This window comes from Lepidothrix coronata, unplaced genomic scaffold (assembly GCF_001604755.1).
Source record: "Lepidothrix coronata isolate B3197 unplaced genomic scaffold, Lepidothrix_coronata-1.0 Scaffold174, whole genome shotgun sequence".
Classification (NCBI taxonomy): domain Eukaryota; kingdom Metazoa; phylum Chordata; class Aves; order Passeriformes; family Pipridae; genus Lepidothrix; species Lepidothrix coronata.
The window spans coordinates 1,235,245-1,251,953 of NW_016690354.1; positions in this window are offsets into that span (position 1 = coordinate 1,235,245).

Sequence of the window (16,709 nt, forward strand, 5' to 3'; positions counted from 1 at the left end):
TGGTGGATTGTGACAAGGGAGCCTGGGGCAGCTCCTGCCTGGCACCAGTGGCTGTACCACCCACTTGGCAGTCGCTAACCAACCCATATCTATATGTGCAGCAGGAAGTTCGAACTTCCTGTAGGAACAGAAATGTGTCCCTGTAAGAAAATATATAATAGCTCAAGTGACCAAAAGTGGGGAGCTTCCCTTCACAGGCAGGATATACACAATGTGCTGTGGGGAAATCCAACCATGGTCTTGTCCAGCACTGCCAGAACACAGGGTGCCCAACATCTGAAGGGGCGTTAGATTTACTTGCTGTCTATATTCCTCTTCATATTCAGTCTTATTAAAACAGCTGTTCATTAAGCCATATGTTGTCAGGCATTTCTTGCTGAGAACCACTATATATCCTACACCATCTCTCTTGCCCATAAGTAATCCTGGCAAGGCCACTGAGATGCACACATCTCAGTGTGGAATGGAATTGGACTTTATTGATCCTTTTGGGTCTCCTCCAACTCAGGATATTCTATGATCCTATGGTGCTGGTGAGTAAACTGATAAGACTGCAAGAGGGCAAAATCCATTTATTTTGAGATTTGTAAAATAAACTCACATTCCCTTTCTTTAAGGTATTTTTAAATATTGTTATAGGAATTTCTTGTGGAAATATTTAGGAAAGATAGCAGCTCCCAACATGAACATGCTGGGAGCTGTTCATGTAAGTGCTATGCTGGAAGAACACAGTGCAGCTCAGAACATTGCCAGCCCCCTTTCAAAAACATGGCCAAACTAGCAAGATTCACAATCCTAGGATGACACCGAGGAGCAGCTACAATTACCAGTCACTTGGCAACTCGTATTCTGCTTGCAGATTAACTGCACTGTGGGTGCAGAGAGCTTAGCTGGCTCACTTCAAAGTCTGGCTGGGTCCATCAGCTGAGGCACAGCACTGCCTGATCAGGTTGGGAAACATCACAAATACTTTCACGGGATACCAAGCCTGATCTAAGGAGGACCAGAGGTGTCTACAGGGAGTGCTCCAGAGACTCTGCAGGTGTGGTCCTCAGACTAGGATAGGAGCCCAGGAGAGCAGCAGGAAACAGGACCCAAGTGGCTCCTCATAGGCTATGAAGAGACTGGCTCTGCCTCATGGTGAGCTGTGCCACATTCTGCATGCCAGCAGCACTCTGTGTTCCAGGAGAGGAGGTTACCTCAGGCTCAACACTGCCTGAATGCACAGAGCCAGCTTTGGCCTAGTACAGTGACAGGGCTATTTGTCCCTCCAGGAATTGGCCTTGAGGTTTTTTCCATTACCTGGGATATCCCAAAATGGCATAAGTTGTCAGTATAAAGATTTTAGATTCCAACTTTTTTTTATGGAATACCTGAAGAAAATTGCTGAGCCCTGTCTCTTCTGAGGGACAAGGAGCTTCAGTGATTTCAGGACTGATGCTGGAGCTAATGCCAGGTATTGACACCAGCATGTCTAACCTACTTGGCTTGAGTGCTGGCTGCCTCAGAAACCACCTGTCTCCACAAGGAACAAAGTGAGTAGTGTGGGCTCTTGGATAACCAATGTACCCCACCCTAACCTGATGGGCAATCTTGTGCGTGGCTTGGAAGAGAATGTCAAGGTGTGCATTACCAGTGTTTTCATTTTTACATGGCTGTTTGTAAATGCATTTGAAGTATCAGTGGCAACAGTGCAACTTTCTGAAAGCTAAAAAGTATGACAGATAGTCCCAGGAAAGGTCTGCTAGGAATGTACTTCCATAATGAAAACAGAACACAAATGGATGTTCATGGTGGAAATTCATGAAGATCAAGGTTGTGATAAACTCACCTAACTCTGAATGAAAAACATTAGTAAGGAAGAAGCCTCTTTGTAGTTTTCAGATTGAGGTACATGACACTTTTAAGATAAGATGGTGACACTCAGCCTGTAATGGGCTCAGTGGAGATTTGATGGGAAAGCTTCCTGCAGGATAATGTGCAATATGTGTTTGTTTCCATGGTCCATTCCAATGACTCTGCTCTGACAGCAATAAAAATCACCTGAGATAAAGTCAAGAGATGGGATAAGTACTTTCCTAAACTGTAGCAGCTCTGTTCCCTAGAATGTGCCTCTCAACATCTTCCTCCAAAGATCTAAGCACTATGTGATGGGCTGAAACTAAGCAATGCCTATGTCTCTTCTCCAGAAGCCATTTCCCATTCTTCACCTCTAGCTCCACAAACAATATGGCTTGTATCTGTGACCCCTGCAAGTCCTTAGTGGACAGGGACACACTCACATAACATGCAATAGCTATAATTTCTTAGGATTAGTAAATTTAGCTGTGATTCTCACTCAAATACTCTCCATCATGCAACCAACGTTAGTGAATGACACAGGGGTATAAAACTAACACAGCCTGAGATGCAAGAACATACCGTTTCCTAGGTCAAGTTTTCTTTCAGTCTTCCAGACTTCATCATCTCATGTGTACTGCAACAGCAGCATGGCATGCTGATCTGGATTTCCTGTTGTTACGACCCGCCCCAGGAAAAGGGGAAGGGGGGTAACTCAGGTTTTTATCAATAATTCCCTTGGGGTGGATTAAAGTGAAACGACACTAAATAATCAGTGTCTGAAAACAAAGTTTATTTTAACAATCTTGTATCAACAAGCATGCTAACAGTTTGGGTGTTGTCATAAAACAATGCAGCACAGAGATAACCTTTTTGGGGGGGGGAGAAACTGTTTAGGGGAGAGACAAACCAGGATGAGAGTAAGGGAAAAGAGAAGCTGAGAGTATAAAAGAAATGGACACAGTCAACACCCACTGGATCCAGTGATGCTTGAGAGTCATGGTTTCCAGTGATGCTTGAGAGCAATGGTCTTGATTTGTAGGCGGTGGGGGAGAAGGAGAACCCCCCCAAATTCTCAAAGTCACCAGTCAGTTTATACACCCTCAGCATGCTTTTGCACCTCCCTGGCATGAGGAGTTGTTTGCTTTTTAGGGCTTAGCACTGGAGGGAGAGATGGGCCCGATTGGCCACCTGAGGTATCTTCTTGCCTTTTAGGGCTTAGCCCCTCTGAGGCAACTTCTTGCCTTTTTAGTGCTTAGTCTACCTGAGGCATCTTCTTGCCTTTTTAGGGCTTAGTCCACCTGAGGCATCTTCTAGGTCTGTGCTGAGTCTTTTGTGTCTCGCCTGGTTCCCACCTTTCAAGATTAGCAGAGGGAGGGAGGGGCCCGACTGCTCATCAGAGGTATCATGCAAGTCAAAAGCCTGCAAAAGTCTCCTAGAATGAATAAATCATTAACCATTTCAGTCTCTGACACCTGTATCTTGGGAAGAGGGATGCTTTTGGTGCGCTGTGACAGCTTCACATCCTCTCGTCAAGCCATGGGTTCAGTTTCTCAGAGTGAACTGGCAACAAAAGACTGGATGCTGAGGGCTTTCAGTTTCCAAACACCCAGGGCTTGAACCACCTTCTCCTGCTGCTGCAGTGTCCTAGGACTAGATGAAAATGACCTGCTGAATTGCTGAGTTAACATTTTAGCCCTCCTACCACAGAGTGGGATATCTCTCCTTAAGATCATGTCATGGGATGGTGTTTGCTTTCAGAAGCAGCCAGTGCATTCCTGGGAAGTTGCCCAAACATCTGCTCTCTGCAACAGGAGTGCACCCTTGCAATGCACAGCAAGAGCCATGCTCGGTACCACCTGGAGCACCAGCTTCCCATGTGCAGGGCATGGCACAAAAATATGCTGGCACAAAATCACAGCTGGGAGGAGTCGGCAGAGCCCTGTCAGAATGTGGCTGTGGGCCCACACCTGAGCTAGAACAAAAGTGCAGCACCTACCAGTGACCAACAGCACTGCCTGGCGTTAGTGGTCAGGAGTCTGCTGGGCAATTAATAAGCTTTATTAATTACAGGGGTCCAATAGGGCTATAAATAAAGCAGGCTAGGTAACTAGACTGGTAGACAACCAAAGAAAAAAAGAAGAAAACTGATGACTTTGATTGATGTGCCCACAGACATTTTGCCTCTTAAGCACTCTGGCCATAATTGTTATTTCAGAGAAAGCTTGGATATGAGAATGAAAAACATGATGTGAGATCATCAGCATGTAGGTAACTCAACCAGAAACACAAAACATCTTGTTCTGACAGCTCAGTCATGGGACATATGAGTCATAATGCCTTAGTTCAATTTATCTCATTCATTATGCTGCTCTTTATCTTTATTACTCAATGAAATAGAAACCAAAACATAACTGCCTTTTTGTGATTTATTTTCCACTTTTAAAAGCCTGCAGAACATCAGGGAATATTTTCTATGCACATATTAGATGTTGGTCCCACAACAGCTGGGCCTTTCTGACCCCAAATCTATTATAAATCTTGTTAAGGAGACTTTATCACCTCACAGAGTTGATAGGACAGGAGAATCCATATAAGCCAGAAGTTTTATAGGAGACAATTGTCACCAAAATCAGCGTATCAAAAAATTACAGCACTCCCCAGCACATCTCTCTGTAGCCTCTTGGATGTTGTTGACCTTTGCTGTCAGATTCTGAAGTCTTTTCTTGTATCTCAGCCCCTCTAGCCTCAGACCTGCGTCACAGCCGCTCATCTGACATTATATATTTGTCCAGGCCCGTGGGACAAAGAACAGGAAAGACAGTTCAGAGCTCAAAAAACAAGAGGTAAATAAATACCCCAGAAAAATTATTTATCCCTGTTATTAAGCTTGTTTCCTTGTTTTATTAAGCATATGCTTCCCCAGTGATTTTCAAAGAGTTTTGATAATAGGAGAAGACAGTGAAAGCTGGTGTTTGAAGAAAGAAAGATGGGGAAAGCCTTCCTGAGCAGTGCAATAACATAAAGGATTTTCCCTCACTCCTTAAAGGAGGTCTCTCTTTTCTGCATCATCCATGTGCTATCTGGACTCTTCTCCCTGCCAAGAGACTGCCCTGAATAGTGATACTGCCCTTTGGTTACTCCACCTAAATTAGCTGGTGAAGGAAACTCTTCCCATAAAGAGGGAACATGAGTCAGACAGAGGCAAAGAAAGCCAGGCTGGGGTACAGCACATCACTGTGCAGCTCTCGTTGTCCATTTGCAAGGCCCTCCCATTCCTAGAGGAACTTCTTGGAGATGTTTGTCGTAACAGAAGCCAGTCCACCCCTCAGCACTACTGAGATTTCATGACACCCCAGAGGCAGCAGGCAGCTGCCTACACATACTTGGCACAGCAGTATGAGGAATGAGCCAGCAGAGCTGGGAAGACTTGGGCAGGACTGGCCCCTGCTATTGCCTTTGGGATAGCCCACACTTGGCACAGCCAGTGGGGAGCCTGCCTCTGCGTGCTGAAGCCATCGCTGCTCCTGTCCCCAGACCGAAAATGTCCCATCTTGTTCCAGCCCACAGACAGCCCTTTGCTGCAGCAGCACCAATAGCTCTAGGGAAACTCGCCTGCCCTGTGGTTCAACACTAATGAGTTCAGGTTTCTTTTCAGACACAGATACATGAGAACCACAGAAGCAATGTATGTGGGCAGTGGAATTCATGAATCTCTGTCCCCAAGACAATCTGTGTCCATCTCCTCCCTTGAATTTGTGCATCTCCAGAAGGAAAATCCAAGCTGCAGCAATGGGTAGTAGGTGAGTAAAAGGAGAGATGGGATAAAGAGATTCTTTAAGGGCATGGTGGCTGTGCAGGGGATGGTAGGACAAAAGGTTTTGGCAAAAGCCCATGGAAAGGGAAAAAAATCCCAATTCAAGTGAAATCTACTGTAAGACAAGGAATGAGGAAAACTTCATTTTCTTCTCTATGACCCCAGTTTGTCCCAGTCTTCAGCCTTAGAAAGATACAACATGCGCCAGGACAGCTTTATCTTGACTTCAAGCAACAGACTGTGTTTATACTGGGATTTTGTAGCAACAGAAAGAGGAAGAAGGAGGAGAGTGAGCTGTGAAATAGGCTCAAGCCCACATCCCCAAACAACAGTCCAAGTTGCTTTATTGGGCTCGCATCATATCTTTGCAGATGTTTTCAAGCAGGATACCTCCACTTACTACAGCACAAATTGTTCATAGGACTGCAGCAGGACTATCCCTTACTATTTGTTACTGCTGTTCTGCTGCCAGTTACCACCCTTGCAGTTCTGTTATTGGGAGGGACAAGATGAATGGTGTCATCCACAGACTCTTTAATGTTTAATTCTAATCCAGTCAGTTCTGCAGAAAGTAGTAAAATAGTTTGGAGAGCAGGTCTGCAAAGGAACAGATGGATTTTTGCAAAAAATAACTGGGCATGCAAGCAAACCAAAATGTTATATGAAAAAATCAGGTATTGCAAACCTGGGAAATTCCATTTCCCAGAAATACCTGACTGACTTCAGCCAAGCTTGAAGACAGCTGGCCATAAATCAGCAGTTCTGTTTCCTGAAAAGCATCACGCTAATGAGATGCTTTTATTCTGACTCACAGAACAAACAGGGTCCTTGCTTCCCTTCCCTCCCACTCTCACTGGCTTCTACCCCACATCCTGTATTGTCCTATGAAACAGCTGATAGCCTGTGGCATGCAGTTGGGATGGCACAAAGCCAGATTTAAAAAGAAGTATGAACCTGAGTCTGATCCAGGAGTGGCTACCCAGATATCTCCTTCTTTCCACAGAAACCTTTCGGTTCTGTCCAAACAAACTTTCCCTGTGAAAGCCAAAAAATCCTGGCCAGCTCAACTGCCATTCCTACATGCACTGCTGTGTCTCCAAGACAGAAAACAACTCAAATGGCTGCAGAAACAGATTGTCTTTATTTGAGAAGAACAAAAACTAGGAGTAACCACACACCGGTGGGATTTACATTTTGACAGCTTCCACAGAAGGCTGAGGCATTTCTTAAACATAGTGACACTGATGCTGTAGCAAGTACAGCTCATACCTTTCCTTCTCCTGCTGTCCCCCAGTCCTACTGTCCATTACTGCTGCTGGGGCAAGACAGTTCCCCAAGGTGAGTCTCTGAGTTTTAAATAAGGTGTGAGCACTGTTGCAGCTAAAGGGACTGCTGAGTGTCCATGGTTATTGTCCATGGCACACTGAAAATAGTATGGATATTCAACATTATAGTGTGGGAAGTCCTCCTGCCCTCAACAGTGAATAGCTATGAACTAACTCCTAAACCTCACTGCGCTACAGCCACAGAACCTTCCTGGGATCCTGTCATCCCTACCGTTAGGCAGGAAAGGAGTACCTGTGAGGCTTTTTCCTAAAAAGACATATTTTACCACAAAAAAAACCAAACCAGCATTGGCATGCGTGCAAGCATTGAAACAGCTGGAAGTTGGAGATTCATAAACTATTGTTATTTTGGCTCCTCCGAGCACACAAAGAAGCCTGATGCAATCTGACTGTGATTTAGGAGGCAGAGTTGGAAAACAGATGAAGCTGCCAGGTTGATACTGTTCCCTGGTTTGATTGGAGAGATTGCCACCATGCCAGAGAAGCGGTCACAGCAGCATGGCTGGTGTAAAGTTCTCAGCACTGATGTCCTTAGTGGTGTCAGTACCATGCATGCTAAGAGCACCTAACTATGCCCATGATATAAACGGCCAATAATAAAGAAGGATCATAAAACCACAAGAGTATTCTCCTTCTCCATGAAAAAAAAAAAAAGATAAAAATGGTGCCTGCATCCTTATACCTGATGGCAACTACAGTTGCAGCTGCAAGCAACCACTGCTTCAAAATCATCTCTATCAGGAGTTATGTTTATCTTCAAATGAAGCTTGCTTTGGTTACTGGCCACAGATCGCTGCACATCACACAGAGTCATGGAAACATAACAAGGAGATAGGGAGATTAGAATTTAAAATGGCAAGCCATCTGGAGCAGAAAATGAACAGGAAAAATGCAGGAGAGAAATGAAAGCAAATTAAAGAGACAACAAGAATAAGCAGAAAATCCTGAGGAGAGATCAGTGATGGGCCAAAGATAGCCATGCTTCAATCCTGTCAGTGCTAGGGGAAGAAAATGCTGGATAGTTCATGGTACAAGGCTCGCTCTGTCCATGCGCACGGGAGACAGATCAGAAGAGCATGCCAGGTGGTGGAGGGAAAGGAGATTCTTCTCCTGGTGCAACTGAAGCCTTTAATCTTTGCCAGCCTGGGTTCTGGCATATACCCCAGTCCTGCTGGGAACTGTCAGCAACAACATCATCCTAAGGGACTGGAAGTTCAGCCTCACTTCCTATAGCCTGCTTGATTCCCAGGCTAATGAGCCCTCCAGAAACTCAGACCACATACCCTCAGGGTTTACACCCTACAGCTTAACTTCTTCAGAACCCATTTTAGCCGAAGGGCTTATTTGCACAGGAAATTTCTCCCAGTTGTGGCCTTTATTGTACAGGTATCTGTCTAGTGGAAACTCCAGTGCATGAGTCACTCACCTGCAGCACAGGTAGCAAAACCAGCACCCATGGAGAACTTGGATGGCCTGCAGCAAAGCCAGGAGCTGATAACTGCGTAATGCTGAAAGAAACACAAGAGTAGTGACTCTCAGCTACCAAAGAGAACAGAACAGCTGAGACAACACCTCTGCAAGATTTCTAGTGTCACGTTAAGTCTTTCCTTCGTAAAAAGACAGTTACAGTCTGGCATGTCATCCTAGAAAGGATGGTATTCCCTCCCTCTGTGCAATCAAGGAAAGACAGGCATTTTGCACCGTTTAAGCTAGGCCAGTTTGCAGGCAGTTATATTGGTGCCAGTGCAAATGCCAGTTTATAGAGGTTGTGTCTGGGATTTGCTGCCAGCAGCAGGAAATCATGTCCAAAGCACGTGTGTGCTGTGAACCTAAAGAAAGGAAATCAAGCAGGGGAAAAGCAGAGAGGCACAAGAAGCGCTGTGGAGGGGGAGAAGCTGTGTTCTCAAGCTTTTACTCTGGGTGGAAAACTGAGTAAATAGAAATTCCTGGATTTATGCGCTGTTATGGCTGATATCACTTAATATCTTGTTCGGGTTCACAACGCTGTCTGAGTGTCTTGTGACACATACTCAGCGACGACGAAGGCGGCGGTGGCGCTACAATCGCCGTCGCCCCCTCGGGGGCTTCAGGGGCGCTGGAACAGAGCGGCGGGAGGGTATCCCCTTTCTCCGCTGCCCGCTGGAGAGGAGGGATAAGGGGGACGGGATAAGGGAGGCGTGAGTTTCGCCGCCGCTGCCGGCTGTCTGCTGCCGCTCGGTGGCCACCGGACGGTGAAGCAAAAGCGAGCCGGGGTTGGGAGAGACCTACCGGCCCCTCGAGTTCAGCCTTACCGCCACGTGTCCCAGAAACCTGCCGTCCTGAGACAGAGGAGGCTCAGGTTTCCCAGAAGCGACGTGGTCTGCAAAAGGCCGACCCTCGGGTTTTTTCTCCACCCGTTGTTGTGTCCCGGAACCGGCTCTCTATGTCGGGGCCACAGACACGGAGCCTGGGTGGACTCCACGCCGCAGGGCTGGGCTGCGGACAGTTACACCTTTTTATTTCCAGAAGCGGGATGGAACTGGTTGCATAACGCAGAACCCCCCGAGGAGCCGCATACTCGGCTCACCGCGGTTATTCGGTCTGATGTGAAGTGACTCACTCTCTGCCTGAAATGGCGTTCCCGTTCCCGCGGAGGTTTGGGGGGATTTGAGCACCGCAGTGCCCCAGCCCCCTGGGCTGCAGGATGCACCTCTCCCTGGGCTGCAGCACAAGGCAGGAGCACACAAGGGAAGCGCCATAGCTCCCTGTGGCTGCGTTTTGGGTAGGGAGTAGCCGGCTTCCATACTGCTCTCCTGGAGGGGTGCATCAGTCTGTGGGAGATGCTGTCTAGGCACATATGCCACAAACCCAAACAGCCTCCTGCCCGGCTCTGTGCAGTGCCTGGGGTAGTGGGCCACAGAAAGCAGCAGTGTCACAGGCCTGTGTACTCTTTCCCCAAGTACAAACAGCAGTCTGGGCAGGAGGTGTTGCCAGCGTGTGATCTTCACTTCTATAGAATACAGATCTTCATTTCTGCTCAGCCTAAGAATGCAAGTTGTCAAAGATGTGAATTGCCTGATGCTTCTCCAGGCCTGGCAGGATGGCTGTGCCACCACACAGCCTTGTGCCTCAGTTTCCTGGCATGTGGGGAAAACAACAAACAAAAGTAATAGCAGTTACCCGCTGCTGTGTGCACTGATGAGGATGGTGAGGTAGGCAGTGAAGTGATTAAGACTGTATTTTTCTTTTGTCAGTTATACTAAAGAGTCGATATATTATTTTCCATCCTTCTCCCTACCCGATAATTTAGTTCACACCAAGCCAGGCTGTGGGTAGATCATTTTGCCACAGAACTACCCAATGTCATCACATTGCATTTGCTTGCAGTTTGGACACCACTCTATCAGGTCACTACTAGAGTGTCTAAGCACCATCTCAGCTGGGTGTTGAAGCTTCTTAGCTTCAAACTGTCCAAATTCCATCATTATCCATAACCAAACCACAGAGTTAAATGGTGGCTTGGAGATGTACCCTAGAACAGTGGTCCCTGTGGTGAGGTAAGGCCTTTGATATGGAAAGTTGCCTGCAATTGAGTCTGCTGGTGAACATGGGTTTGTGATGGATCTAGCAAAGTGGAGATCCCTCAGTTAGCTTGAACGTTTACTGTACTCTAAGTACACTCTTTCCCAAACTCTTGGGTCAGCCCAGCTGTTCCTTCTGCTGATGGCTCATAAAGCAACACTCTCCTGCCCTCCCAACATCAGTTAGCAAACAGCATAAGCAGTCTCCTAAGCCAGTTGACTACAGCACAAGGACTGGGGTGTGTTTCACCCACCCCTGCTTTTTTCCTTGTGTCTGAATTGTATTTTCTGACTGAGGCTCGTCCCTACTTACCAAACTGCCCAGTTCACCATCTGTATCCCGTGGCCTCAGACCAGCATATAGAGATTCCTTTACAGCTCTAACGTTGACAGCTGGCATCTACTGGTCTCAGCAGTTCCATTTTACTAGTAGCAGGGAGCTCTCTAACCCTGGGAAAATCTACTCTAAGCAGGAAGGAGAGTTGTCTCAGGGGCTATAAGAAGCCTGTGCTACAATATGCCCCAATCTCGTCATTTTGCTTTCAAGTAAAAGGGGCTGTGATGGACTGAAATGTCGGTAATGTCTTAAAGATTGTCAAAATCATAGAAAGACTTATTGTCAAAATGCAAGGAAGCAACAGTATGTCTGTGGCCACCAAAGCACCCACCTCCTCCCAATGCCTCCAGACCGGAATTTGGACTGTGACTGGGGACTTGAGATAAGACTGTTGTCTAATCATCTCAAGTCTGAGGAGAAGCAAACAAGGCTTAGGAAAGAAAAATTTATCTGTGTTAAGAATCAGCCCTAGCTGGGCTCAGGGGGTGGTGGAGGGGAAGGGGTTTGGGTGTGTGATGGTGAAATCTCTCCACACCAAACCAAGGGAGTAACTCCCTGCCCCTCCCTGGGAAGACCATGTACACAGGGAACATTCACATGAGAGGCAGCTGAGAAGGGGTCATAAACCATCAAAGACCCCCAAGTGCTCCCCTAATTCATTCCTGAGGCCTTCCACCACCAGAAGACTGCATGTGATCCCTGTGAGACGACAAATCTGTTACAAGAGACTGCAAAGCTTCCCACCTCCAACGGGAGGTGCCTGGCATCTCCTGAATGTATATTAATCCATTGGACTCTATGTTTTTTGGGAAACCCTCACCACCAAAAAGACCTGAAGAACTGGACAGACAGGACACCACCAGGTCACACGGAGTGGTGATACTTTTTCTATTTTAATCTCTCTCTGTCACTTTCTTTCTTCAACCTCTCCCCCCAACTTTTCCCTATTTCTTTCTATTTCTCTTTCTCTGTCTCACATTTACCATTAAATAAAGCCCATACTATTGACTTTGGCATTTAGTCTCGTTTGTACCTTAAATATGGCAGTGGCATTTCCAACAATTTTAATAACCAGATCGTAACATTATTTTGGCGCAGCGAAAGCAGGGTAACGTTCTCTGACCCAAAGTGCCTTTGACAATAGTATGGTCTCCTCTGAGAGAGCTATGTAGTTGTTTCATATGATTTCCTTCTGTAAAAACTGTTGGGAATTCTGACACAGCTTCCTCTGAAGGAGTTATGGAGGTTGAGGTATCTTCTGTAGGGACTCTTGAACTCTAGAGAATTCTGATACAACTTCCTCTGAGGGAGTTGTGGAGGTTGAGGTCTCTTCTGTAGGGACTCAGGAACTCTTGAGAATTCTGATGCAGCTTCCTCTGAGAGAGTTGTGGAAGTTGTGCAGTTTCCTTTTGTAGCAACCTTTGAAGAAAATGGCTGTCCTGGGCAGCCAATATAAAGAAAATATTTTGTGACCCTTCACTGAAAAATTTCTTAGTCACTCTTCTACCCCTGGGGTGGAGGTGGAGGGAGAAAATTTGGATAATGAAGGAGAGGTTATGCAGAAATATGAAACAATGCTGTCTTTACTAGATTCAGTGAAAGAATTGTATTTTCAGATAAATGAGGAAAAGGAAAAGAAGATGCAAGTGGAGGCATTGCTTGCTGCTGAGCATGATCATGTCCGAAAGCTTCAGGCAGAGCTTTGGAATGCACACGAGAGAGAATCTTACGGGGGGGATTTGCAGGATGTAGAACCCTTAACACTCTCTGAAACAAGGTCTAGTGACTCCAACTTACCGTGCCCAGTGGAGGAGCTCCAAGACAGTAAGTCAGTTTGTTGTTCTGATAAAGAGCAAAACAGTAGAGTTTGCACTGACATCTGATGAGGAGGAAGTAGCATGTTGACCCTTAATTAAAACTGACCACGATCAGCAAACTGCTACTAAAACAGTGCCATGTACCACTACCGAGATATCAAAATCTGGACATAAATCAGGCAAAATTGAAAACCAGTCAATATTAATGCAATGGGATGCTGAGAAGCTGGATCCACTTCCCAGATGGCAAAAAGTTAAAACCACTGGAGTAAACAGAGCAAAGGTTGTCTACTCAACTGATAAGGCTCCAGGGCAAGAAGCAAAGCCTCCTAAAAACCCTAAAAGAAACCCAGCCCAAGCAACAGCCTCCAACATAGGTCTCCAACATACACCTCAGATACAAACAGTTGTGAGCATGTTAGGAACAAGCCTCAAACCAAGCCTGCTAAGCCAAGATTAATTCCTCCACAACACCTGCAGTTGTCTCCCTGTGGAGAGGATGAGGAAGAGACGAAGAACCACAAGTGGAAAATCTGAGTCAGGGCACTGAATACTCCACCGGAAAATGCTCAGACATAATGATGAAGGCAATCTAGGAACCCACACCTATAAAATGGTTTTCTGTTCTCTTTTTCTCTTTCCTCCCCTCTACTTAATGTGGCTCACCTTTTTCTCACTGTGTCTACCTTTTTTCCTTTGACCTGGAACATCTGTATTGCCACATTTAAATAAAGGGTCAAATTATGCACTCTGGTACATTGTTACAAGCACAGAAAAATCTCAGACCTCAGTGCTACCCAAGTCAATGGGCGTCTTTGACTGTCATGGGACCAGAATCCCTCCCTGCTGAGCAATCTTCCTGGTTACACAGGAGGGAACAGAAATCAGCACCTGGTCTACTGGACTAATTCCCTCTCTTTTGGCCTTAACTTCAGGAGATTGAAACTAGATGTTCATGTGTTTCAGCATATGGGAAGTCTTAAAGCTAGGAAGACAACACTACATAGAACAGACTGATTCTAAGAATTTGCTTTTCTCCTGTTCCGGGTGCTCTAGCAGATTGCTGTCAAGCAGGCTGCCAGCAGCCCTTGGCATTTCCATGACTGAATCATTCAGCGTTGCAAGGACAGCTTCAGGTGCTCCAGGCAGCTCCCTCAAGCCACTGGAAGGTCAGTACATGAAGGACACATGCAGGGGACAGGTGCTGAATCCCGTTATGACCGGTGTACACCTATTCCCTGGGGAACAAATCACAGAAAAGGAGTGCCAGCACATAGGTTCACAGCAGGTGGGTACTGATAGAAACTGAAACGGCAGTTGGCATCAGTGTGCTGTCTGTGAACTGCAGCAGCTGAGGAGAGATGAATTGCATCCAGCTTGACCATTTCTGCTGGAGAGGTGGGGTGGTTTGGTGTGTGCAGTGAGTGAAGAGAGACATCTGAGGTGTTACCATGTCAGAGGGCCCTGCTGGATCACAAGTCAACATCTGCATCTTTGCACCAAAGCCATGCAATACTCTGCAAGGTTACTTTGCATCAGCAGGCACTTTGACACTATTATTAGGCTGTTTACAACTACAGGAAAGTGATATAGTCATAAATGAGGTTAAGAGGAGGTGTTCTCAGGCCTGTGTTAGCCCCAGAGTTTGCATGGAGGACATAACTGGGGTTAGAACAGTAATTTTTAGCAAAATGTTTTTCTCAATGCAGACAGTTCATGGCTCCTTCATGACTAAGCTATGCTGGGGAAACATTTTTATTTTGTCACAATAGTCTGTGGCTCTGAAGTTCTTTCACTGTATGATTCTGTGGCTTCTCCCTGGACCCTGGGAACAGATGCAGTCCATAACCCAGACCCTTTGACTTTTTCCCTTGCTGCCCCAGACATGCTTTTACAGCCTAATATGAGCTGGAATTCCATGGGATTTAAAGATGATGAAGTACAAATAATTTTAACCTTTACACCACTAGCTGATGACAATGTTCTCCTCTCCAGCTTTAACTCTTCACTGGATTGAATTCCTAGACAAATGACACCCAGTTGAAAAAGCTCCAGCCTCTCACTGTTCATCTCTTCTTTGTCCCATTATCTTTCCATCTTGGCCAGGGCAGCCATCTAAATATTGTCAGACAAAAGCAGATAAATTTTTTTCTTCTTCAGTCCCAGACAATATCCACTTGCAGATCCCATTCAGATGTAGAGCAGGTGTCAGCCAGGGAGCCTTACACTTGCTAATCGCTCATGAATGCACTTGCAAGAGCCTGTCTTGGAAAAAAAGGAGAGTGTAGAGGTAGGAGCAAGGCGCAAGCAATGCGGGCATCAGTATGTCAACTCCTGAGAGATTTGAAAAATGAGCATCGTTTTTCCTAATCCCAGCCTTCACTGTAATTAAGACACTTGTCTCACAGATGAGCTGCTCTTATGGGGAGTTTTTGGGGGTTAAAAAAATCCAAATAGCACAGATTTGGCACAGTCACCTGCCTGAAAAGTATGTGCTGACTTGGAAGATCTTGGTTGGTGGGATGTGTTAGTGGCACTTCCAGACTGTGTGCCCTCTTATGGCCTGCACAAGTGTAATCACAGTCACCTACTTGGCACGTAGTCCTCATTAATTCTGTTCTGGTGTTCATTTACAATGGTGACATACATGGGATCATCCTCAGATGAGAGATGTGGAAGAAAGCAGGTACCAAAATACACAGTGAACTTGAGAAGGCATTAAATTTAGCTGCCTCTAAGTGTCCCACTTGAACCGAGGGCTCTGGCAGCAGTGGATTTTGTAGGAAACTGCCCCTGTAAGAATGAGGAAGAAAAACAAAGAAGGCTCAGGGGAAAAAAAAAAAGAGCTTCTGTGTCATTTCACAGTTCATATGTGGTGTGTTCTTGGGGAACGAAAGATTAAGTGCCTGATGCAGAGCATCCTGTAGGAGAGTGAGGGGGGTGACTCATATTTTGGGGCTGCCTAAGGCCTTGGTACAGTGATTTGCTATCCGCCCCCCTTAAGGTGGAAACCGCAGAAATCATCTGAACACAGCTGTATTTATGCTGTTTTCTTTTAGTAAGAGGACATTTAACTGATCCTGTGGGAACAACTACACTAGGGCTGGGGCAGAGAGGGGAGGATTCGAGCAGAGAGGATGCTTGGAAGGGTTTGTCCTATATGCAAGTCTCTCCATGTCCCCAAGACTTCCATAACCCTGGCTCCAAGCTGCTCACAAGTCGTGCCCTGGGGAGACTGTTGTATATTAAAGCCGATGGGTTCTGGTAGGGAATGCTTGTTGAGATAAATGCTTACAGCATTCCAGCATCATGTGCATGGCAGGCATGGATGAGAGATTGTTAAAGGAAGAACAGACCCATCAAACCCTTAAAATTTGGGTTGTCTCACACCTGCTTTTTGGCACCCAGCTTTCCTGCCTTTTCAGGGAATTACCTTGTTTTGTGTCATGGCTCCTCTGTGCAAGTCTGCCTCTCCACTGCTAACAAAGGGCCACATCATCCAGTAATTAGCAAGCGTTCGTGAAGCCCAGCCATGAAGGAATGAATGACTGGGCAGTTAGTGGGAGGGAGAAGCTTTGTCCTTTTCTCTACCTGCTCCCCTAAAGAGTCAAGAGAAATGAAAACTGTATTTTAATATGAATGAGGGTCTAATTTTTGTTATTCTTTCTTGATTCCTTTCATTTCACAATCTGGCATCTTGGGGCCAGACTGTGAGCTGTGACCACGCTAGCTAGAGGGGACAGGCTGTCCAGGGCCAAGGGCTGTGAGAGTACTGAGGGCTGCAGGGCAGGAACATTTTCATACACTTAACCTGAGGAATGTTCAATTAGAAAAAAAAGTGAAATTATAAAATTAAAGGTGCCTGCTTGGGAGAAAAGCTCAGACAGGCTCAACAAAACACAAGGTGGGGCTTTCTACCTACCTTCCCCAACCACACACATCGCTGTCAGAGGATGATGGCTCTCAGGAAAACCTTCGGGGGACAGCAGGGCT